Genomic DNA, 27,325 nt, shown 5'->3' with positions numbered 1-27,325 from the left:
AAAGTTACCAATCATTCATTGTATTCTTATCTGTAACGTGTAAAAAATGATACAGTATCAGCTATGTAGTAGCGCTCGGTTATAGCGCTCATAAATGGGCATATTTTATTGGAATAAAAATTTTATTGGAATACATTTTTCAAACAAAATTTTACTCGAGTAACATCTCGAATAAATTGTTCGAATAACAGTTCATATAAATTATTCCAATAACATATCGAATAAATTATTCCAATAAAATTTTATTTGATAAATGAATAAATTACTCGATAAAATTTAATTTGAATAACATCTCGAATAAAATTTAATTCGAATAACATCTCGAATAAATTATTCGAATAACATGTCGAAATAATTGTTCGAATAATCTTTGAAGAAGAAGTATTAGTGAAATATATTTGAAGGAAGAAAATTACCAATGTTACGGAAAATATAACAAAATTTTCTCGTGTTTATAAGGTAAATGATATAATTACATTTTTTATAGGCACCTCTTACGAATCTAACATAAAATTTAAATTCTGCTATGTAGAAACATATTATGCATATAGCTGTGGTCTCATTGAAATAACTTAAAGCAAATGGAAAGAAGGTTCTTCTTATCATTCTGGTTTATTTAATAAATTTGCTTTTAATACAACTTTTGGTTCGAACATTTTGTCCGATAATCTATTTGCTTTAGGTCAGTTGATTACAGTAGCAACTGAAAATGAATAAAATTCTTTCCTTCGAAAAATTATACTTTGGCCAGCTTTTGGGCGTTTTTGCACACCAGCGTTCTATTGGGTTTGGCAACTAAGTAATTGCCGATTTGTTCAATGAAATAAAAAATTTTCTTTACTTGGAATGAAGTTTAATCTGTAATGTATTTTCCATTTTGTTCTATGGCCTTTTGCCATCTCTCTGACAACTTTTTCGGCCAAAAACTGAGTTAAGTGAGATTTTACAGCGTCATCATCATTAAAAGTTTTACCACGAAGGGAGTTGTCTGGGATCGAAATAAGTGGTAATCCGATGGCGCGATATCAGAGCTATATGGTGGGTGTAATATCAATTCCCAACCAATATCCATCAATTTTTGCCGAGTGGACAAAGACGTGTGCGGCCTAGCATTGTCCTGGTGGAAAATGACACCTTTACGATTGACCAATTCTGGTCGCTTTTCCTTGACCGCTGCATTCAATTTGTCCAGTTGCCAACATTCACGGATAATAAAAAATAACATAATAATAATAATAATAATAATAATAATAATAATAATAATAATAATAATAATTTTATAATATAACATTTACGGATATCATAAAAATGGGAGTGAGAGACACCTATAACTGAAATCGGCAATTACTTAGTTGCCAACCCAATGCATATGTAAGCGAAACAATGCATACATAAGCGAAACAACGCCAGAGCGGATACATAGGATTAGTAACGACTGGATAGGCATCGCGCAATGTCTCTTAGTGACGTCTGTATATATTGCTTTCAATGTACAGCATTCAAAGGTCGCTCGCGGAAGTACATTTGAATCTCGTATGAGATAAGCGCTATCGGAGTTGAGCAATATCCGAGTAATTTAATCGTTTATTCTCGAGTATTATTCGAATAATCTTTAAAGAGGAAATTAGAAGAAGAGAAATATATATATATTTGTGAAGGAAGAAAATAACCAAAGTTGCGGAAAATGTAACAAAATTTTCACGTGTTACCGTAAATTGTTCCTAGAATGCCAAATTCGGGTTGCTGTGGATTTCCCTGTGCTAGTCATACACCTACGTGATTTATTACTACGTCGATGCTAAGGTTCGATGGAATCGGACAAGCACGTGTTGCGGCATGCGATGTGGTCCGTTTAACTCGAATTCCTAATAGATACAAAATGGTTTGTTTCGGCGTGAGTCAGATAAGTAAATCTGCGGAGCTACAAGGTACTTGACCAATCGCAACGACCGTTGATCCCTCACGCGTAGGCTCGTCCCACCGAATCTCCGTCGAATCGAGGCATGTGACTTCCGAATTTCCGTCGAATCGAGGCATGTGGCCTCAGAATTTCTTTTAAACGTAGGCCCCAATATCATAACTCCAATAATATATTCTTTGGAACGACATACATACCATCTTTGACGCTACCATTAATATTTTTCCAATGCTTTGTTTGTTATAATTACAATTTGTGCAATGAAATAAAATAAGTTACTTGCTACGTGTAATGAATAAACGTGGTCCAAAGCATGTCGTGTTTGACCTCATTTTAATTGGAAGAGTCTGACGAATATATTGAAAAAATTTTCATGTATAAAAAAATAGAAATATAAAAGTTGAGTAATCGTTTTTATTATAGCTTTACAATGTATTCATAGTAATGTACACCGGCATGCTGGCCGCTGTCTTTTGCTCAACTGCCGCAATGTGGACGATCCAACGAGCGGTCGAAGTCCAGTTCCGCATATTAGATCGGCCGCCTCGTGTCAGTAGATCTTGCCACTCATTTGGTCACTCATTATTTCGGCTAACTTTGGTTGTGATGCGGCGTTCCACAGATCTATACATTTATTAATTTCTTTTATGTAAGTATTGTATTTAAATTTTCTATTGTTTTTATGATCTTCGTTACATCAAAGTTATGCACACTGATAAAGAAAAGCTATTTCGTATTAAAAGTGTCTCATATCAACAGTCAGTAGTTTTCAGTTTTGTGTCTTATGTTGTCGGTCTCCTATCTGTCTTATCGCTCCTGTCTTCTCTGCCTTTTTTTTATTTCAGCCTAATTTAGCTTTATCCCTTCTTATCATTCTAACTTTTTTCGTGTACTGTATGTGGTAATGATTATCTGTTTTCGACGGCACATATTTTTCTATCGTTTCCGCGAAAACGAGTGAAAAATATATTGTTGCTGTTTGTATTAAGTGCAAACCGAAGCATGTGGAAGTAAAAGAAGAAATTAACCAAACTTCGAATTTTCGTTCACATGTAAAGAACTGTCATAGTTGTGCCATATTAGAGGAATATATACAGTATATAAATTTTAAAAAATGAGTTCTGGAAAGAATATCGCAAGAAGGTTTTGATACTCACATTACTAGCTATATTCTTCATTCAATGACACCATTGCGAACCGTTGAAGACCTACACTTTCAACAAATATTTGATTACCATAAAATTGCAGGTACGTTTGCTACCGTAAAGATTACTTTCAAATTTTTTTTATTCAATGATTTTTAATTTACCTGACGACTACTTTCCGAGATATTAACAAGAAAAGTTCCGGTACTGTTACATTGAATTCAGCCTAGATGTGTGTGTCCGTGGTAGCGTATACGTCATTATACAACCGCCACTTATTCATTATTTCATTGTTTCTTTATTTTGTATTTTTTTCGTTTTATTTTTGTGGGTGGGCTGAGCACAGAGATGGGCATTATTCGAATAAAAATAAAAATAAATAAAAATTGTATTCGAATAATGCCTAATTCTTTCACCCCTTATTTCGTTTAATTGGCAATAAATCTTTAATTTGTTTCTGATTGTAAAAACGGAATCGGTCGGTTTGAGCTCGCTCTGTTATTATAGATGAAACTTTTTATAGAAATAGAGAATATGCGACGGTTGCGTAATAATGCATACGTTGCCATAGACACACATGTATAGGCTGAATTCACTGGAATATTACTGGTAACTTTTTCTGATATCACGGAAAACTGAGGTTGACTGTTGACCATATATTTATATGTAAAGGAGAAAGTTGCTAAAAACACATAACAAAGAAGTAAAATCAAAATTATTTCATTTGTTGATCTCCCGTTCTAGAATAAGTCAGTGACAAAACCATCTTTTTGACAAATTTATCTAGATTACTTTAAAATAAGGTAAATAATATATACACAGAGTGTTACAATAATTGGAATAATTTATTCGTTCATCGCATAAAATTTTATTTGAATAATTTATTCGTTTATCGAATAAAATTTTATTCAAATAATTTATTCGTTATGTTATTGGAATAAAATTTTATTCGAATAATTTATTCGAGATGTTATTCAAATAATTTATTCGAGATGTTATTCGAATAATTTATTCGAAATGTTATTCGAGATGTTATTCGAATAATTTGTTACAGATGTTATCCGAATAATTTGTTGCATATGTTATTTTAATAAAATTTTATTCGCAGAATTTATTTCAGATGTTATTTTATTAAATCTTATTTGATCTTATTTGAATCTCGTATGAGATAAGCGCTATGAAAATTGGGCAATATCCGTATAAAATTTTATTTTATAACATCTAAAATAAATTCTGCGAATGAAAATTTATTGAATAACATCTGGATAAAATCTATAAACTATTGGATAACATTAACTAATAAATAATATGAATAATATAAACTAATAAATAATAAAAACTATTGGATAAAATTTTATTAAATTTTAGTCGCAGAATTTATTTCAGACGTTATCCAATAAAATTTTATTCGCATAATTTATTTTAGATGTTATCAAATAAAATTTTATACGGATATTGCCCAATTTTCATAGCGCTTATCTCACACGAGATTCAAATGTACTTCCGCGAGCGACCTTTGAATGCTATATATCGAAAGCAACATATTCTCACGTTCCTAACATATTGTATGACGCCAATCCAATCGTCATTAATAATCTATAGATCACTGGCGTGCAAAAACGCCCAAAAGCTGGCCAAACTACAATTTTTGGAAGTAATGAATTTTGTTCATCTGAGTTGTAGAATCATTAAGTTATAGTTCAAACTATTAGGAACAGTAAAATTTACCTTCAAAAATTAATTTGGTGGAGTTGTCAAAAGTTTGTACTACCTCCGATTTCAATGGCCTTGAAATGTGTTACAAAGAGCGATATTCTGAACAAACCACAACGATAAGAAGAATCTTTTTCCTTTTTGTCCACAGTTATATATATAATATGTTTTTACATAGCAGAATTTTTGGTTTTGAGAGATCTCTAAGAGCTGCTTAAACAAATGAAATTACAATATTTAACTTCCAGAAACGAGAAAATTTTGTAACATTTTGTGTAACTTTGGTTATTTTCTTCTTTCAAAAATATGATATTAATATTCTCTCTGCAAAGATTGCTCGAATAATTTTTTCGACATGGTATTCGAATAATTTATTCCAATTAAATTTTATTCGGATAACATATCGAATAAACAAATAAATCATTCGATACAATTTTATTCGTATAACATCTCGAATAAATTATTCCAATAACATCACAAATAAATTATTCCAATAACATTTCGAATAAATTATTCGAATAAAATTTTATTGGAATAATATCTCGAATAAACGATTAAATTACTCTATCAAATTTTATTCGGATAACATCTTGAATAAACTATTCGAATAACATCTCGAATAAAGTATTCAAACAAAATTTTATTTGAACAATTTATTTGTTTATTCGGGATGTTACTCGAATAATTTATTCGAGATTTTATTCGAGTAATTTATACGAGATGATATTCGAATAAAATTTTATGTGAATAATTTATTCGAAATGTTATTCTAGTAGTTTATTGGAGATATTATTCGAATAATTTTTTCGACATGTTATTCGAATAATTTATTCGATATGATATTCGAATTAAATTTTATTCGAGATGTTATTCGTATAAAATTTTATCGAGTAACTTTTTCGTTTATCGAATAAAATTTTATTCGAATAATTTATTCGAGATGTTATTCAAATAGTTTATTCGAGATGTTATTCAAATAGTTTATTCGAGATGTTATTCAAATAGTTTATTCGAGATATTACTCGAATAGTTTATTCGAGATGTTATTCGAATAATTAGTTCCAGATTTTATTCGAATAAAATTTTAATCGCGGAATTTATTTTAGGTGTTATTCGAATAGATTCGGATATTGCCGAACTCTGATAGCGCTTATCTCGTACGAGATTCAAATGTACTTCCGTGAGCGACCTTTGAATGCTATAATAATCTGTATAATAATCTGCCGTGGCGTTGTTTCACCTACATCTGTAGATCGCTGGCGTAGAAAAACGCCCAAAAGTTGGCCATACTACAATTTTTACACTACGAAGCAGAGAATTTTCTTCATCTGAGTTGTAGAATCATTCAGTTATAGTTCAAGCCATAAGGAACAATAAAGGTTGGCTTCAAAAATTAATTTGGCGAAGTTGTCGAAAGTCTACACCACCTCCGATTTCAATGGCCTTGAAATATATTGTAAACGGCGATATGTTGTTCAGACAACTTTTTTCTTTCCCATTTTTGGCCGCTCGGCCTTATTAAGAAAAAAGTGTTGCTATTACTACATTGAATTCTGTATATTTCCATTGTTTGCTGTGCTTGGCAGGGTTAGCCCCCCTCCCCCACCTAACACGGATCTAATCCAAACCTCAGTCTGACATAGCGTTGTTAGACTAACAACCTCCTCGTGGTGCACATTGATTAATGTCAACGTTGATGATATTTTACATTCTGGAGGTGCGTTTTTTGCATAGTTATATACCAGAACTAAATTATTCACCTATTATTATACTCCTTGTTGGTGCGTCATCGTTTTTGAAAGATAGCGGAGGAGCGGTGCCTAACGGCTTACTCACACCGTGCTGCATTATGCATGCATAGCCAGAATTCAATGTGGTACTAGCAACAGTTAATATCTCGAAAATTAAGGCCGAGCAGCTCTAAGTGAAAAAAGGAAAGGGTTGTTCAGAATATCGTCCTTTATAACATATTTCAAGGCCATTTAAATGGGAGGATCACTTCATCCAGAACATATGTTTGTATGTTCTTGTTTCACATGGAAAGTATTTGTGAATATGTCTAAAAGAATATTCCGAAAGTATATCTTGCCTATGTTCGTTCAAAAAAAATAAATTAATGTCTTAAGTGCACGACAACAGGATACCAATATTGTGATAGCAGTTAAGTACTTGGCATTGTTATTATGTATTGACGATTATAACATTATCTTATCATGTACGCGCGTGTTAACATTTAGTGAGTATTATATATGGATGTGTGTGCGTTTGTACGAAGTATGAAAGAGTCGAAATTTATTGAGAGAATATGAACGAGTATGAAAAAAGATCGAGAGTGTGCGAGTGCCATACGACGAAGGTGTGATCTGAATTTGTTATTAGCTCTACATAATTCACTATCGTTTACTCTAATCTATAATTCTCTATCGGGTTATCTCTTTAACGGCCAAATTCATACTGTTTACACCTATATCGCACAGTGTTCCCACTGTTTTTTGCCGCGAACACTAGTGTTAACGCGCGGAACTCTCGTGCCCTTTCTGGGGTTGTAAGGTCCGGATTGAGCCGTTCGAGGACGCGTCGACTCCGGTGCCGCTGATATATTGCCCGCCAAATTAATATTGGGCAATCGGATTCTACTGGTAGAGCGGTGGTTGCGCGTACAATGTACTGGCTCGACTGTTGGAGCTGGAGGTGGTCTCGACTTGCGATGGTCGTCGAAAATAAGAAAATGTATGGTTCGACCGTTGAAACCAGAGTATTATGTCGACTTGCGATAGTCGTCGAATAATACGGGATGATCGTGGGTGCGAGTCGGAAGCGAGAGTGAAAACGAATGAGACCCCAACCAGTGGTGAGAAAAAACAAACAGGCCTGACTCGCGGTGTGCAGGCTCTTTTATCGAGGAGGTTTCCGTGTTCATGACGAATAAGTGCACTGATTGGTCTTGCTGGTCGTTGCATTTGCCCAATCAGTGACTTCTTAATCCTTCGCCAACACCCTCTCGTTTCGCCCTGAGCGTGTCTTGTCTCAGAGAGGGTATGAGGATTTATTGCCGTCATCGACGAAGCGACGGAAATTCCTCCAGATCAACTCCCGGATTTATGATACTTATGGTTATTGAGGAAGACGGCGATGAGGTTCGAACGCCACATGGCTGGCAGATGTAAAAAGTCTTGTTCTAAAAAATAACCTTTTTTCACGTCCGTGTCATAAATCCCGTCGACGGAAACTCCTCGAGGTTTGTTCCTTCGGGACGGAATACCCACTAACAGTTATTAACAAATATATTTTCTCTTTGTTCCTTTCGAAAAATACCACACATTCATACCTTTATTCCTTATTCCTACAATACAATTGTGTACTTGCGGTCGAATCTAACTAAAAACTATATTGTGCAAATAATATTACTCTTGGAGCCTAACTTCTATATATTTAACAATACCTAATAGTGTGGTTAATTAATTTTTAAATAAAAATTGACAAATCGATATCGACATATTAATATTTTTAAATTGAGGAATTATTATTTTAAAATTGTTATGTTGCAATCGAAAAGGCTTCCTTAACCTAATAAAGGAGGGAATTTACGCAATTTTATATGAATTTATTATGTTTTAAATAAAACAGGTGTTTAATTCAGTGCATCCTATATGAGGATTCTTACAGTTGCTGATCACGAATTTTAAATAAATCAAGTTGTTATTGAATTGTAACATACGGAGAATCTTCCCACGAATTTTTTACATTCCTTTCTGAAGGCATACGCCAGGCTGGCGTCAGCCAGCGAGTCAAATACCGCGAGTCTTTATATATATCGCGAGTCAAATACCTCCAAGGGCTACGACGACGAACGTTTCTGGAATCGGACCACATAGGAACACCCCCACTACCATTTTTCCAGAGAAAATCTGGCTATATAAAGGGCCCAAACGCGACCGGGAATCGGGCTAGTTTCGAGTCATTCGTCGACGCGGAAACTCTAGTGAGATCGAGTCTTAATTCTCCTTCGAACAATCTAGTAGGTAGTAGATATCAAATCAGAAGCCCCCGCCGATTCAGTGCGAAAAGCTGAGAGCGCGATAGAATCCGCGAACACCTACATACATTTGTAAAAACCCAAAACGCGCAATAAATTAGCTTTTACCAGTTTTCTTGGTTACAAGTTCAATTATTTCCATTTCCTATTTCGAAGCAGTAGCTGGTATAACGCACAAAGATGTATCTTTACCGCTCGAGATATATCTTTATTTCTCTTTCTTACAAAGTTACGAGGCAGCCCAATACCAATTTCTCCAAATACTATCCTAACCTTAAAGGTAGCCACCCATGCCGAAATAAGCAACGGCTGGTCTACGCACCCTATCCTAACCTTAAAGGTAGCCGCCCGTGCCGAAATAAGCATCGGCTGGTCTACGAACCCCTATCAAAAATCCCAATTGCATGCAACCTCCGGCCACCCAACGTGCCTGGCCCTCGGCTCGTAACAGAATGTTGAATCGTTCGAAAGTATTTATTAGTTCTTTTAACATTTTTATATTTATTTTGTACACTTTACTATTATAAAAGTTTGAATGTTTTTTATGTATGAACATTTCTTTGAAACATCGATGCATCAATTTGATAATTGAACAAATGTTCATAGATAAAAAAAACGTTTATATTCTTATATATACTTACGAACAGAAGTTAAGAAATGTATTACACAGATTCATATTCTTGGTTGTAGCAAACCTTCTTAACATAGGATAAAGATTTGTATTGTGTCAACGAAAATATTAATTTTATCTTCCAATCATTTTAAAATTTTTAATTTTTTTAATGTAAAAAAGACTTTTAATTTTTAACATTGTGACGATAACTCGGGAGGATAGTGCCGGTGTTCTGAAATAGAATATAAACTGAACATTCATATTCAGTTTATGCCGGTGTTTATTGGATAAGAATCGACCCACGTTTGGTGTCAGTCATTTTTCTAAACTATTTATTTTGAAAGTGGCTTAAGTCACTTTACCGTAATGAAAAGTGGTGTTTTTTTAATGTTTATACGAAATTATTTATACTGAGAAAAATATCAGTATCCTGTGATAACAAATACAAGTAAATTTTCTCGAAAGTTAGCATCCATATTTTTAAACGTGTTAAAACGCAAACCCTTAAATATATCGACTTAAAAACAAAGTGACTTATGCCACTTTCAAAATAAACGGCTCATATGTCACTATCGAGATAAAGACCTCGCGGTACACGGCCGAGAGCGTTCCGAAACTGAGCCCCCACCCGCGCCTCGCGAGCTTGCCAAGTTTCGCGAATAGCGACCCGACCTTGTCGCTTATATATTGGCAATGGGATCGGAACCCATGCCCCTATCTAAATGGACGCCTAGGTACCTAACTGTGGGTTTGAATTTAATTGGCCTCGCTTCGATCCGAATGACCGGCGGTCTCTTCTGGAAATCTACTTTCGATACGCGGACTGCTTTTCTTTTTCTATCGGGACGCGATCCTCCCCGTCGGCCTATTTTTTCCCTGTCTACGTACCCATTCTGGAGTACGATCGCTTCTGATTTCGAGTCGGATATCTCTAACTTAGCTGTCCTGCACCAACCTAGGATCTGGTCGACAACGCGTTAACCCTCGATCTCTAGGTCTCTGCAGCTGTTTCCCCCCACGAGGACGATGAGGTCGTCCGCGTATGCTACAAACCTATTCTCAACTGAGGTTTCGAGTAACCTCAGGAGACCGTCATACATCAGGTTCCAGCACGCGGGGCCGAGGACGGAACCTTGCGGGCATCCTCTTGTCGCGCGCTTGGAGATCCTTTCTGTTCCTACCGTGAGACTGACCTTGCGGTCCTCGAAGTAATTGGAGATTACCTCGAAGACGTTGCGCGGACAGTCTCGATTACTAAGACTACCTAACACTAGGGGCCACCAGACGTTGTCGAAGGCTCCGGAAATGTCGAAGAGTAGTGCGATCACATGTCGATGTTCGATCTCATCAACCATGCGGCGCAACTCGACAATTGCATCTTCAGTCGACTTTCCGCGCGTAAACCCGTACTGTCTGCTGGAGATGCGTCCCGTTGCCATCGCCGTCTGCTCTAATCTGCTCTTAAGGAGCTTCTCGAAAGTTTTCCCGATCACGGAGAGGAGACATATTGGTCGGTAGGATTTTGGGTCCTTCTCGTCCTTTCCTTCGCCTTTCAGGAGGATTCTCAGAGAGCCCACCTTCCAGGCGGAGGGGAAGACGCCCCATCGAAGGCACCCATTGAATAATCGCGAGAGTTCCCCGAGGATCGTTTTCGCGGAGGCCTTCAGGACCTGTACCTCGATGAGGTCCGGTCCTGGCACCTTTTTATTTTCGAAGGAACGAATTGCTCCGGCCACCTCCACCAAGGAAAAGGGCGAGGCGTTGGCGGTATTCGGGGCGATTCGCGCCTCTTCCCGGAGAACCCTTTGTGTCGGCGAATCGAGTTCAGGTCGGTCGTCAGGGACGTGGGCTTCCAGAAGCTCGCTGGCGGTTTCCAAAGCACCGGTTGTACTTTTATTGTTGCGCCGGAGTGTGCTTATCACTTTCTCTACACGGAGTTTATTTGCCTGGAGCTTGTATACGATGCCCCAGGGCTCCGTGTTCCCGTTCGATGTCACGAAGTTTTGCCAGCTTTCCCGTTTCGTCCTCTTCACCTTCCTACTGTAGTTCCGCAACGAAGTACGGTATTCCTACAGTTTTTGGAGGCGGGAGGGTCCGTCTATCGTCTTCTGGAAGGCACGCCTCTGCCTGTACACGGCCTTTTTGAGCTTTGTTAGCTCTTTGGTCCACCACGGGTTGGACTTTCTAAATTTTCTCTTCTTAGGCATTGACGCGGTGCAGGCGTCAGTGATGACGGCTGTGAGCGTCTCTGCCATCCTATTTACATCTTCCACCGACTCCAAACTCAGGACTTCGAGCCTCGACCGTGAGTGGTCGGACAGGGCCTCCGAGAACCGCTCCCAATCCGCTCGACGAGTGTCGAACCGAGAGTTCGTTGCTCCCTGATTTCCCGTCGCGGCCCTAGGTACCCGCAGCCGGATGTCGATGGCGTTATGATCGCTAGTCGCCCATTCGCTTCTTATCCTCCATTCCTTAATATAGGGCGTCATGGAGGGGGATGCCAAGGTAACGTCGATGTATGACGATCCTTTTGGCGTCCAGAAGGTGGGTGGTTGACTAGCGTCGTTAGCTACAGTTAGTCTAAACGCGGAAACTAATCTTTCTAACTGCGCTCCCTTCTCGTCTGTGCTATTTGGGCTCCAGAGCGAGGATTGCGCGTTCGCGTCGACAGAAATTATAACTCTCTTCCCCCTCAATGCCAGGAGAACCGTTTCCAAGTGCTTGAGGTGCTTCTCTATCTCGTCTTGGTATTGAAAATAATGAGATACCGCGTAGAAGGAGAAGCCGGGGGTCAGCACTTCCGCGCATGCGCAGTGCGGGTTACTGAGTTGAGAGATGAACGTGACCTCAAAGTGAGGGTTGGGGATGGCGACAGCGGCCCACGGGGAGTGGGTTTTCACCGCCGCCACCCTCACTTCGGTCCCTAATCCGCTTACCCTATAACCTGCGCCTTGCTTACTGGCGTGTGGCTCCTGCAAGAGCAGGACGTCCAGTCGCTTTTGCGCTATTAACTCCCTAACTTCGCCCGTTACTACAGCCGAATGTCGCATGTTCAGCTGTAGTATCCTGATTCCCGTGGCTACATTCGCGGTCGCGGGGTCGCGGTTTCGCGTTGGGGTTGGGGGGACGCGGGGGTTGTTTTTCCTATTTTTCCCTAAATTCGTAGCGTCGCACCTTACGAGGTGGACGCGGACGGCGCGAAGACCGATCCCGTCCAAACGTATACCCGAGTCTAGTCCTTTTGTATTGCCTAGGTCGTTGCCAATGTCCCTCCTGTCCATAGCGGTTAATTCCGCCACAGGGACCCCAGGGACGGGAGTCCCTGTGTCCGAGGCTCTAGCTTTATGTTGTCTTTTAGGCATTATTGATTTGAAAATTTACTGCCCGCCTTCGTCCTTTCCCGTTCGTTCCGTTCTCATGTCCGTTTGAGTAGCCATAGTCATAGTTATAGTCCTAGTTATAGTCCTAGTCATAGTCATACGGGTAGCCAACCCCGTAGGGCTTGCCACATATGGGCCATTCGGTCAAAGACACCGACTCGTGGCCACGCTGTGTGGAGAGGGACTTCCAACAGCACCACCGGTCTTGGTCCTTGACAACCGTATCTATATCCACACCCAACCATTTCCAGCAACGAGAACGCGCTCAAGAACCGCGGCCACCTGGCGGTCACAGCGTGAAGCATAACTCACCGTTAATCTCTACCGAGAAGCACGGTGCTCTAGCGACTGTGGCGCCATTCTACGGTCGGTCTGCAAGTCTGGTTGACAATTTCGGTAATGGGTTTGTGCCAAAAAATAGGGGTGTTTCACGTCAGGAACTTATTCATTACGACATTGTTCTTATCCATCGTATGCACTACATAAAACAATATTGCAGTGTAAATATGTTAAATATAAGCATATGTTATATGCTTCGTTATAATATGCACTTTCAATTCAATAAAACGTATATTTGTTAAAATATCAAATTTTACTCACACAAATTTTAACAATATATAAAGTTTCTTAATATTTTTCCGTAACTGTATACAAGGTGTCACAGTTTTTTCCGACATAACTTTGCCAGCATGTTCTACAAACAATAGCAAGGGGAAAAATGTTATATGAACATATTATCTTAAATGTTTTATTGAGAAGTTATAACTAATTAACAAAATGATAATGAACTGTCGCTTCATGGACACTGCTTTATGACAGTATTATGAATATGTATTTCTGTTTAATTTCTGCTGAACTAATAATGTGAATACGCTGATATGCATTTCATTTATGGTTTTTGTAATGTAAATGCTCCAGCTATTGTATATCACATCGGTCAGTGTTCGTAAGAATTCGTCTAAAACTATGCGACACTGATTCAGTTTATGGTATAAGTCAAGAAAATCAATTTTATAAATTAGTAGCATGTACAGGGTTATCCAAAATAGACTATAGGAAGATGTTTTTAAATAAAAAACAAACTATTTTGAATTTTATTTCTTTTTTATTTAATTATCAAATATCATCTATGACAATTATGTGTAAAAGATATCTGTGAAATGACCACCACGATCATGTTTACAGACATCAATTCGAATATCAAAATTTTTGATGACATTATAGCATATTTACTCGTTTACTTCATCAATTTTCATTTCCCCATATGCGACAATTGTGCTTATTAACGTGGCCATCCAATGTAAAATGAGCATCATCGCTGAAGATGATGTTGCATGAAAACAATGCATGAATCAATTGAACGATGTTCTAACTACTAATCAGCGAAATTTCTGTGTTGCAAATGGTCACGTTCTTTTAATTCTTATATAAATTGAATGTTATAAGCATGCAAATGCAAATCTTTATGCAAAATTCGCCAAAAAATTGCCATAAGAAATGTTCAGTTCTTGAGAACGACGTGGAATTGATGTTGATGGTTCATTAGGAACACTTTCACGAACGGCAGCAAAATTTTCATTCCAACAAGCTTTTTTTGGTCTGTCAGACTTTGATTTACCATGAACAGATCCAGTTTTACCAAAAATTTTTAACCAAATTTCGAATTGTTTACTCAGATGGACGATTATGCATGCCGAAAAAATCAGGTAATTTACGATGGGTATTTTTTATTGAACACTGATTATTAAAATAATTTTGAATAACTTCTTCATCATCATTTTGAATAAACTCTTCAATCGAATACAACTCCATCGTTAAAATTGTCTATCACTGTAGGTTAGAAAAAGAAGTGACAAGAGACTACTAGAAGTTCAAGGTTATCGTATTCAAGGTCATCTAAAAGTCATAATAATAAACATGGATGAATTTATTATTTTACGATGAATTTATTATTTTATTTATTTATTTTTTACAAATAAACGGACAATGAAGAAAATTTCATTTTCATTACTTTGTATTCTTTTATAATTATAGCATCAAAGGATTGCTTAGATTCTTCTGATTAAAATGAATTTTATATTAGATCATATTATATGAGTTATAAATCAGATTAATTTAAATTATTCTCGGATTAATTAACTAACAATTTATAATAATCGGAAGAATCTCAGCTATAGCTTGGTGCTACAATTTCAAAACTAAGGCGAAGACTATTGAAAATAAGATTTTTCTTCCTTGCAAATTTACTGTATCAGTCATGCCAGCCTAATGATATACGTCTGTTTTCTTCCTTTTCACTGCAGTAAATCTATAATTTTAAATAATATAATTTTTGTCTACTGAGATAGCAGGCTTGTGAGAAGAGAGGAGAAGGGTCTTGTACATTTTACCGCGCGCGCGCGCGCGTGCACCGCTATAATAATAGATTGCCTGTTTGTAATTATTATATTAAAGTGTTGCATTATTGCTCTTGTATTTTGTTCCGTCACGTAGAACTTCCCGCAGACCTCTCTCGTAAAGGGTTTATGGCACGGACAAGCGTGGGTCATCTGAGGAGACGGAGACCTTTTTTGGCAGCTGCCGAACATCCGGGCAGTGTCTCCGTCTTTTCTAATGATCGCGACGTGTCGTAAATCCAAAAGGCCCGAAAAAACTCCCGCAATAACACTTGAGATTTTTGAACGCGTCTTGGGAAAGTTAGTCCCAACCGTCGCGGGGATGACATCTCAAGGCCCAGAGGACCTCCCCAACCACGCAATTACGTGTCGCACCCCTCTTCAAGACAAGGCCCGTGCAGGATGGTACGAGAGGGTGGTGACGAAACGTTCGGAGGACGCTGATTGGGAAATCGTAATTTTCGAGAAAACCAATCAGTGCATCCCGGCATGGAGGTGGAGGTTCCTTCAAGAATCTCAAGTGGGGAAAAAGGTATAAAAAACGCGAGCAGTCAGTTGAGTTATTAGTATTATTATTCTTACAGTCGCCTTCAAAAACATATATTCTCGATCCGGAGTCTCACTCGTGCGTCAAACAGTCTCAATCGTTCGGAGACTCACTCGTCGCAACCGGAGACTCATTCGACTCGGGAACTCAATCGCTCATTCATTCAAAATCGATAACCATTAAAAACCGACGCGTCTTCAAACAAGTGAAGCCCGGGCCTTACAACCCCGGTAGGGTTGACGTTCGATCCCCGCGCGTCAAAAAGGCGTCGTAAAAGCACGGCGCTACATATTTTTTACTAATATACCCCCACGAATCGCAGTTGCCGTTAAATTAATTCAATCCAAACTTTTGAATCAACATGGAGTTAGAGATAATGATCAATTTATCAGTAACTAAGAAAATGTAATCGCAATGTTCTAGTAGTTTATCCAAAAATACAACCAAAATTATGTAACAATCTAATATTTACATTATCATGTAATGTATGATCAGTATACGTACCTTTAAAAACTTTGTCCAAATATTTCATTTGTTTTACGTCATCATACTTGAAGGAACCATTGTTTTTTGCACTAAACTCTTTAATTTCTGCACGTAATTTATCTTGCAACTGCGGATTCAGATCCATTTCATAAAGAGCGTGACAGATATTAGTCGACGATGTTTCGAAGCCAGCTGCAAAGAAGAGCATCGCTTGCGTAGTCAGCAAGTTGTCCGTCAATTCTGAAATAGATCATCGGCTATTTAATTGAATTCGAATGAAACTATTCAATCATTTATTATTTATTACTTGGATAAACTTCCGAAGGGGCTCTGCTGTCGTTAAATAAAAATATTTAGAGGGAATGTAGAGATGTGGAAGAGGATACAAAATATAAAATTTTAGATTCAGGAATTTTGTAGCTTCCAAGATTTTAATGAAAACTTTTACTATTACTAGAATGAATCCTATGTGTACCACGCATTCGGGGTGGGATGTATGTCAGCATGACCTCCCTCAATTTTCTAGGCAGCCACTATAATAGGTATACTTGTGAGAAAAGTATTTTTTGCATGAAAAGTAGGGAGCTTAAAATTTTCGAGATATTTAATTTCGTCGATATGAAAATATAAAAATACCAATTTAACTTCTTTATTAGTGCTTGAAATTAATTTTTTTTTCATTTTATAGTGCTTGAAATTAAAACTTTGTAAAGTAATAAGAAATGTATACTCTTATAGGATATCTCTAAAAAAGATGCGAGGAAATGGTAATAGAAAATAATACGAATATGAACGAATGTGTATGGAATAATAATAATTTCCATATTTATAAAATAATGTTTTGATGAGAGTAAATATAGATACAATATAAAAGAATGCTATCAAATGAAGAAATAAAATTTGAATTTTGGTCTAAATTATCAGACGTAATTATCAGATCTTTGTCTTGAAGATTTGTGGAGCTGAAAAGTTTTGTGCTGGATAGCCATGAAATTGCTAGGTTTCTCCTATCGCTATCCCCCCCCCCACGTTAAAGAACGAAATCGTAGATCTTTTATACTGTCGACATCGGTCCAAATATGGCGGCGGAGATGTGCGTATGTAGTCCAGATATCTAGTTCCCGGAATTGTTGCATTCTGTACACGGAATGTGTACTCACACGTAACTCGTCGAAACGTTAAGGGTCACGATAGGGATATTAGAAAAGTCTTCGTAAACATACGCAGCTCTTCGTACTTTAAAAATAATATAAAGCCCGTATCATTTACTTGTAAATCTCATGTTAATTCACATGTAAATCATTCATTTTGTATATTCCTAAACTTTGTGGATTATCTTAAACCTTTTAACATATGATAATCTCACATGGATAATTTTCCTTGCCACTCAAGACATAACCGAGTTTTTTTAAAAGAATATGGCCTATAAATATAGTTCCACGCAAGCACAAATACATAGATGTAACAGTTCTAATGAAAATAAAAATTTACCAATATCCTGTAACTTTTCTGGGTGATTCTTTAACTCTATCAGCATGTTCACGAAATCTGGTCTAATCACATTATTTTCTTGTCTGTACTTGATAGTGTCCAATACTACTTGAATGAAAAATGATGTAAGTTTCGGATGCGGTTGTAGAGACATAACAAAGAAGTATAATTTCGGCAGACTTTCTCGGAATGTAGTCTTTAAGATAGTCCAGAGTGAAGTTGAGGAAACCATCTTTCCCATTTGCCGAAATTCAATATCTTCATCGGATAATGCGTTCATGTTGATCCCACTCTATCGGCTCCCCTTTTTCTTCTAGTTTCTCTAAATATTTCTCTAATTGTTCCGAGCATTCCATTATCAAGTGAAACATTTCCTTGAGTTTTCCAGATGTAAAAACTGGTGAGAGCCTTGTTCGCAGTGGCCGCCATCTCTTTGCTTTTAAACTGAAGATGTTTGGGGATAATGGTTCCACCTATAGCAATGATAATATTGAGATTCTTCACTTTTAATATATGTTGCAAGTACAGTCCTCACGGGACATAAATACATATTTCTGTTTACATTCCTCCTCTTGCCAGCTGCCCCACTGTCGCAGGTGTCGGTAGCTATCGGTAGCTGCGGCAGTTGGGCAGCTAGTAAGAGGGGGAATATAAATACAGAGCTGCTTTCTTGTTGCGTGATGACTACATCTACAGTGTACATGGTTCCTCAAATCCCCTGGAATGGTCAATTACTTCTGGAAGAAAGCATTTTGTAAATAGATGTTCTAGACAATGATGTGGATGTATTAAATTGCATTCTATTTAATGATCAAAGTCACATCAAAGTCAACATGATCCTTTTAAATGGTTGTGAATGAAAATTGTCTGAGTTACGACCTTTGAAAATTGGGTCCCTACAAGTCTCGGAACAGCCGATTATCTCAGAGAAAAAGTACTTTCAAAATCAATGTTTTAGACAAAAATGTTTGAATAGTTTTATCAAATGGTCAACAAAAATTTGGTTAGTTTTATTCAGTAGTCAAGTCCATTTGGCCTTAAATGGGCGAATCGAAGTCGCGACCAGCTTAGTTATATCTTTCTAAAATCGTTGTAAACAATTTCCATCGAAAAATGGTCGTGAACTAAAATTTTTGAAAGGATTTGATGTCAACTATAATAACATAATAAAAATTTAAGCATTTCAAGATTCTTCTGTTTAATAAACATCTCTTCTTAAATAAAAATGTTCAAATGAATTTGAGATATTAATCGAAATAAGATATAAGTTTGTGTGTTAATTGCTGTGTACTGATCATGCAAACCGAATGAGTTACTGTGTCTTACTTATTGTGTCCCATATGTCATTACTGTACTCCAAATACTGTAGACTATATCGAATAATGTGGACCAGATATCTAATAATTTTTGTACGATGTGTTATTCAAATAAATCGTAAATCCTGGGGAACATGCAGTACCGTAGCCTGTTCTTGGATACTATGCATTTTTATCGAGATATAATGGTCACCTGTCCGTATTGGCGAAATTCAATGTAGTAGTAGCTATAGGTTTTTGAAAATAACTCGAAAACTAAGTACGAGCTGCGGTAACAATACATAGGGGAAACTTGTCATCTTGGCAACATATTCAACAATCGTCGAAAATCTGTGAGGAGTAACTTTTCATGCACAATTACTATATAGTCTATATGCAATTACTGTATAGTTTACGTCTACAAGCCATTCTCGCCAACCTTCGGACTCTAATCCGTGCACTGCTTCAGGATTGATAAAGTCGAAAATTGTTAAGTATACCCGTGTCTTTATGACATTGATAAATTTGTTCTTTATTTTATTCCTGGTTTTAGTGAAATTATATTGCGAAAATACCATGTTATATAAAGAATACTTGCACATCTTCCAAACGGCAATGTGACTTATGGGCCAGCTTTAAGAGATTACGAAGGATTTAACAAAGATAACATCAGAGTGACAATTTTTACATAGGAACTCGACATCCAACAATTTCAGATGTGTATTATTTTCATTGTTAACATTTAAATAACTAAGAATCGCTCTCAAAGTTGCAGGTAATTTACCCAGCAATGAAATATCTTGACAACTGACAATATCGTACCAAATGCAATTTCCTTCCGTTTGATATCCAGAAGAAAGTTTCCGAACTATTTAATCTGCCCTTCTAAATTTTCAAGTAAAAAGATAAATTTTTCTAATAGCCCTGTTCTTAATGTCAAATAATTCCAGTGTAATCTTCCATCGAAGGAAATTATTCGTAAATTCATTTATTATGCCTACCTTCTCATTAATAACGATTCCACGGTCATCGAAAACAGAAAAATCTTTGATAAGAACATCCTTAATGAGATCCATGTCACGCACGATAACATTAGGATTTCCTCTTATAAAGATTCCAATAAGGGGCTCATTTTTGTATTTTTCATACAACTGCCTTATATAGACGCCAAGATGTTTTTTTCTGAAGAAAACATCTTTAGTATTCCCAAATACAGGTATCGGATCAGGTCCAGGTACACCTCTACTTTTCCAAAAATCGAAGGATGATGTTAAGTAATAATAGACAGCAACGAACACCAACGCAATGGCGCTGAGTATTTGGAAATAGTCAGCCATGATAGTAGTTTCCTGAAAATAATATTTAAACTTACTAAAACTTATGAAAAATTACTTATAGCATTTACGAATGCTTCCAGGAATAAATAAACATTTCATCATATTTCTACTTAATTTCTACTTAGTTTCTTGACGTTTTATTTGATCAACAATTCACGCTTAAGTTAATGACACATATCTCTATTTTAATGTTTTATTTATTTACATGTAAATATTAATTTGTTACAATTTTAGAAACATTTCCGATTCTCATCCTTATATCTGTTAAATGAACTAATTTATACTCATCTTTATGGGTAAAACTTGTAGAATTTAAAGGATAAAGTGCACAAGAATAAACAAACCAGAAACTATTAACAATTATCATTTAGAAATTTGTTTACAATTGTTTTTAATCTTTAGAAGGTGTAGGCTACAGTTGGTTAAGGGAGCTCAAACTGTGTTTTATCCGATTTGATAAGACGGTTAACGGTTCGTGAACAATTTTAATCTCAATCTTGTCCATGAGAGATCTGGTCATATTTTGTTTGAATTGAAAATAATAAATGAATATTTGAAATAATTAATTTTGGATTGATTTTTTAGTGCTGCTATTTAGAATTGAGGATTCCATTTTAAATAATAGCAATTTCAAATAATTCATTATTTCGTTATATTTTTATTTCAAATGTGTCGATTTAAATAATCCTTCTAAATAATCCAAAAATATTATTTTTTCAAAAATCACTACATCAATTTGCTTTCAGCAATACTCCTCTCGCTACGCCGACGCTAAGATTTATCGAAGTCGGTGAACACATGTGCTGCAGTACATGCCACGGCTCCTTCGATTCGAATTCCCGAAAGACAACTCATAATACAATGACATAGCTTTTTTTAATTTTAACATTTTTTAACTGATTTTTTCTTAACGTACTGCTGATGGTTTCCTGATTAAAATTAGGCCCAACATGATATAGATTGGTCAAATATTTTTAAATAATTATAAACGATTAGCATTTAGCGTTATGGTAAAATAACCGAAGTTTTCCCAGGTGTTCAGGCAAGCATCGCGTCGGCGGACCGCGGATGACCAGGTACGATTTTTTGCCTGATTCTTCGAGACAAATTGACTTTTACTTGTGTAATTGTTTCATTGCTTTATGAATATTGCCGTTGTTACGCCGTAAAAACAATTCGGACAAGAGTGACGAGTCGACTCTTGTCCGCACAGGAAAATGTGAAATCGACGCTGGCTCCCCAGAATCGCAGTTTAATTGTTGCTGGCTCCCCGGAATCACAGTTGAATCGAGGCCCGAATAGCGTCATACATATCTCCTTTCACATTACCTTTCATATCTTTCTATTGTTTTTTTTTATAATTACAATTTGTGTAATGAAATAAAATAAGTTACTTACTATGTATAATGTCTAAACCATGTCGTGTTTCGTATCATTTTAATTGGAAAAATCTGACCAATATATTAAAAAAATTTTCATGTACAAAAAATAAGAAATAAAAAAGATGAGTCATCGTTTTTATTCTAGCCTTACAATGTATTCATAGTAGCGTACACTGGCATGCTGGCCGCTGTCATTCCAGATAGCTTTGTTCGACCTGAGTCTCTCTCTCTCTCTCTCTCTCTCTCTCTCTCTGTCTGTCTTTCTGTCCGCCTCTCCCTCTCCGACTCGAACGCCCGGCTCACACACACTCTCTCACTCACTCTCTCTCTCTCTCCATCTATCCAGTCAATGCCATGACCAGAAGCGCAGTATGTGTATGTACATAGTTGTTATTTTATTGTTATTCGTGCAATAACACATCAACATAACGTCATGAAACTATTATCTAATGATATAAAGAATAGTTTCATTATCCTATTAAGATTTGGTTTATCAATACGAGTAATAGCTAGAAAATTTGCTGTTAGTCAAGGAGTTGTACATAAAATACGAAAAAAATTATTATCTTGTCAAGAGAAGATAGACAAGATACATTACTTCAGAAATTGCAACTACGGTATCAATGACTGTAAAGCTATTAGGAATTTTACAGCAATTGAGAAGAAAAAAACCTGCTCTATCAAAAAAGAATGTCAAGTCTTATCTGAGTTTTACAAGAAAATATTTAAGCTGGAAAACAACCTCTGGCAAAAAGTTTCCGATCATATATACTCTAATATAAAATTTACAAACAATATTCGCATTTTGCAGTTAAAAAATGTTCTTATATGCAGGTAAGAGAAATGGGGGACAGAGATGGGGTCTAAATAAAGTAAATAAGAGAACAACATAATACAATCTTTCATTTATTATCAAAAAAAAACCACAGGAAAAACAAAATGTTATGTGGGAAAAAGTTTGCGATCATTGAGTTACTAATATTTTGTTAGATTATAAAATTAAATATAAATATTATAGTCATTGTCTAGGAAACTAGCCCCTCAGTGACCTAAAAATATTCAGTATTAGTTTTAGGAATTTAAGAGTTTTCATGATATTAATAGAGAACTTCCACTATTGCCACAAAGAATCCTGCGAATACGTTACAGACTTACGATCCTATAGGATCATGTGGGTTTTTCTGTGTCAGATTTGGGGGGTTCAAAGACGACCTTACCATTTCAGTATATCATGCTCAGCATTACCGATAGTTCATACATTTAGGCACGTTAGAAAGAATCGAATATTCTATATATTTCATTTCTACTACGAATGCTGAATATATTATATGGATGTAATAATTGTACGTATTTGGCACGAAGATTTAATAAATGGTGGAAATAGTATTTTTAAAACAGGTACTACAGAAATACGATATAAACTCTTTTTATGAACAATTGAGCTATTACTTCTAATAATTATACAGGGTATTCCATAATTATGATAATAGTCGGAAATGAAAGGTACCTGGAGAGATTTGAAGTGACATTTTCCTTAGTGTAAATAGAATCGGCGGCTTTGTTTACGAGTTACTAACGAAAAACAGTGACTAATGAGAGGCGAGCGCGAGAATTTTGAAAGCGAGCTGCACCTAGCCTTGGCGGAAGGACGCAAATTCAGGCCGCATTCGAGTAGTAGAACAAGTAATGAACAAGTCACATAGTGCGAACTTTCCGAATTTTTTTTACTACGTGACAATGAAATTTTTAATACTGTTCACCCTTATTTTAGAATATTTGAAGAATATTAATTAATTTTTCGGAGCCAAAATAGTACGAGTTTAACGGTGACAGCCGCTTCAATTATTAATTGAGCCGATTAGAGTGAAGATCAAGAATAAGAAATCCCGTCAAAGTCACGTAAAAGTTATTTTCGTTTCAACAATTCCGTATCCAAACAGAATTCAACGAACGATTCGCAAAGCTAATTTAATAATAAATCGCTTTAAAAGACATGAAGGATATATTTGTTTAAGAATTGTGCAGAATATCATTAATAGTAAACTTACCCATTCAGGCGAGGATACATTTGCTGCTTGAAAATGTGACTCATGATACACGATGTCGATGCACTGACTTCACACAATATTCAGTTGATCCCAGTTCGATGACCATACCGAGGAAGGAAGGAACCTCAGGTAGGAACGATATGGTAAACACGGAGTTCTCTCTCTCTCTCTCTCTCTCTCTCTCTCTCTCTCATTTTCGGAACACTGTCGCCAAAGACTGGCCACTTAATAATCCTCTGCTTGATTCATGTTGGTCGAAAGAGTTCACACAGTTCACTTTCACATCACGTTATTCGAACAGAATCCTAAACGCGATTGTTGAAATAAATTATTCGTAAAAACAAAGAACATTATTGCCTGTAGAGAGTGATGTTTTTAATTCGAACATCGAAATGATTGCTGCTATTATTAAAGTTTGTTACATTAATCGACGAATGGAAAAACAATTGAGGGAATTATTGAACAATAAACAATAGATAAACGGTACGAAATATTGGATGTTGTTTTGTTTATACATATATCAGAACCTACATGCACGACTGATACGTTGTTGCATGCGTTCTTATCAATGCAGCATTTAGGACTGTGCTTTTCAATACTGACCAGCCGCTCATAAACAAAGTTGTTCGACTACGTTGCGTTAACAGTCACGTTGATTAATGGTCTTTCCTAATAAACGTAATTTACTTTCGTTAATATCTCATTAACTATGAATCTTAGACTCCATTTGCTGTAATACTTTTTTATTTAGAATTCAACGCTTTATCTGAATTCAGGAAGAAATATTAAGTATTCCACTTAAAAAATTGAAGGCGATCTTTATATCTTGATATAAAACATCATTGATAATATTATATTGATACATAACATAAAACTGATTACAATGATATATGTCCTCCTGGAAGCCATGCAACTTCTATCAGAAACATTTTTTCATACAACAAATATTTTACGAGCTATTTGAGGACGTCACGTTACGAGATTCACCCTGTATAATTATTATATAATAATTATAAAGATAGATGTTCATTTTATCGAATCGAATACTTTTTGCCAATGATGACATCAATCCTACGACAATTGCAATCTCATTTCATTGTATGCTTAATTGCAAGTTTCTTTAAAATTAAGTACAACTCAATAGAATTATGGGGAAATTATATGTCCAATCGTAACCGCTCCTGATTGGTCGAGTCACTCTTGCGGAACGGTCACCGAAGCGTGAAGCGTGACCACGAATATATAAACCAGAAATTTTGTCAAATGGTTCATTCGACGCCTTGTATCTACAATAGCAACATGGAGAACTTCAGGACTTTCCTTGATGTGATCGGAGTGCTCGACCCTACCAAGGCGGATTTTATTTCTGAACTTCCGCCGGAGGTGTCGCAGTTAATCCTACGCATGTTGGATCCTCGGTCTCTGCTTTGCGCTGCTAGAGTGTCAGGTAAGTGGCTGAATGTCTGCAAGGATGATCCTATCCTGAGACGAACCGCGAGATACTATAAACAGCGCATAATGCAGAGACGAAGGGAACGTTTTCCTGCGGCAGCTGTTAAACCAAGGACGACGGTACGGAGGGCAGTTCCAGTTCCTGCACAGGTGAGAGTAGTTGCACCTCATGTACAAGCTCGGCCAGGTTCGAGAAATTCGACGCGTGGTAAATCCATTAGAATGTAATCTTTTGTATTAATAAATTATTTAACCTGACGTGCTTCTTCCAGAAAATAATTATTATTACGTTTTAGTTAAGTAAGTGTAATATAATTCTTAATTTTTTGTTGTATTATGACCAGCTTCTTTAATAGTAGCAATTTTTTCTTAGTTTTAACGTAGTAGAACTTATAATTTGTATCTTGACCAGTTTCTTTAATAGTAACAAGTTTTTCTCTACTTAGTTTTAATATGATGTAACTAAGAATAAAAAATTTAATAAAATAATACATTATATTTGACGATCTCTGCAGCCAATGCGAATAAAGTGCAACTACAGCAGAATTGACAAAACGAAAGTTTATTTATCCGCATTTCATACGTACAGACAGGGTGCCCATGAAAAGTATGTACAAACGGGCACCAGCCAAGATGGCACAAAGATGTTTTTAAGACATTTCAAAGACGTCTGGTGTAGAACATTCGGGAAATCTTATTCTAATTGTTCTGTTGCGACAATCAGAACAATCGGAACTTTTGAAACTTTCGCAATACTCGGAACATTCGGATAACTTTGAAAACATCATACCCTTTCTAGAACTGGACTAAATGACTTGAATTTTGTTTTGATGATAAAGTCAACTGCATAGTCCAATTTATGAAGTGCAATTGCTACTACGCGCTACGAGGATCTAATAGAGAACTTCGGAAGATTTGAATTCTCTTAATCAGTGGTCCATGTGCAGCTGTAACGGCAACATGAATCCTATCCGTGTATTACATCAACCCGTCGCGAGTAATCCACCTAAAAACAAGACAGCACAATTTATATCTCTTCGTATATCTGGTATTTTTACGGGGACGTGTAATCGGCATGCATAACGGCGGACAGGCGATTTACGCTGTGTTTCGCGTTATACAAGGTGTTTGTACATGACGTACGATTTCGAACGCTTCACACGCATACACTACAGACTTTTATGTAAAATAAAAATCTTTTACAAAATGCCTTTTTACAAAATATATTTGTAGATAATTTTATCTTCAATAAATATCATGAAACTAGCAATCACACAGAATTTCGCTAGCAAGGAAAGGTCCCCAGGAATGACGCTCACCTTTTGATGAGATTTGGTACAGCGATAGAGCTAGTAAAGCTGAATCCAATGATACACGGTTTTTGGAACAGACGGCTATCGTATACAGCTCAAGGGATGCGAGGTACTGTGCGGCAAGAGGTGGATGCGCAACGAACATCGCGTTCTGGCATGCCAGATCGAGCCTCCTACATTTTTCTTCTCCACAATAATTTTCGTAGTGTGCTGGTACCGGCAGAAATATGCAGAAAGGTGGGAGGCTCGATCCAATAGAAAATGTTTCGGCAATTCATGAACTTCAAGCTTAGAGCAAAGGAGCTCAACACTATAAAGCAGCTGGTTCGTCAAATTCGATTGATGTGGTGGTCCTCATCTCAAAATTATGCAATTAAATTAGTGGAAAGTATGCCTCGAAGATAAAATGTCATATAAAATTTGTGTGTTTTTCCCTAACTCAATGTCCTAAATACTTTTCGAGATTTCTATTGTACACGCTCTTGTCAAACAGACAAGTGCACATTTTCGCTAACGGCATCGGCCTGTGTCAAGATGTGTTACCAGGTAAAATTTGTAAAATTCTTTAACAGGGTTGCGAACTAGCAGCTACAACAATTTCTAGTTCCTCTGTAAATTTCTCCATTTTAAGATCGCGAGTAAAAACAATTTTTTGGGTGTTCGTGGAGTACGCTGAAAATGCTGGTGAGACAGTCGTAGGTTGTGGGAGGAATGTTCACAAGTGTGAACACCGTCGAATTACTACGTTAGATAAATGTCACAAAATTTTTATT

The 27,325-nt window shown here is 36.5% G+C and overlaps 1 pseudogene across 1 annotated transcript; it reads right to left on the bottom strand.

Annotated features, from left to right (window-relative positions):
- Positions 1-14,872: 14,872 nt before the first annotated feature.
- On the bottom strand, positions 14,873-23,516 carry LOC117221847 (cytochrome P450 6B2-like; annotated as a pseudogene). Its single transcript, XR_013035242.1, has 5 exons — positions 21,891-23,516; positions 20,022-20,369; positions 17,676-18,198; positions 17,458-17,470; positions 14,873-16,474 (listed from the first exon to the last, which is right to left on the bottom strand). The product of XR_013035242.1 is annotated as a cytochrome P450 6B2-like (transcript).
- Between the last annotated feature and the right edge of the window lie 3,809 nt (positions 23,517-27,325).

This window comes from Megalopta genalis, unplaced genomic scaffold (genome assembly GCF_051020955.1).
Source record: "Megalopta genalis isolate 19385.01 unplaced genomic scaffold, iyMegGena1_principal scaffold0026, whole genome shotgun sequence".
Taxonomy (NCBI): domain Eukaryota; kingdom Metazoa; phylum Arthropoda; class Insecta; order Hymenoptera; family Halictidae; genus Megalopta; species Megalopta genalis.
This window is presented reverse-complemented; position numbering and strand designations above follow the sequence as displayed.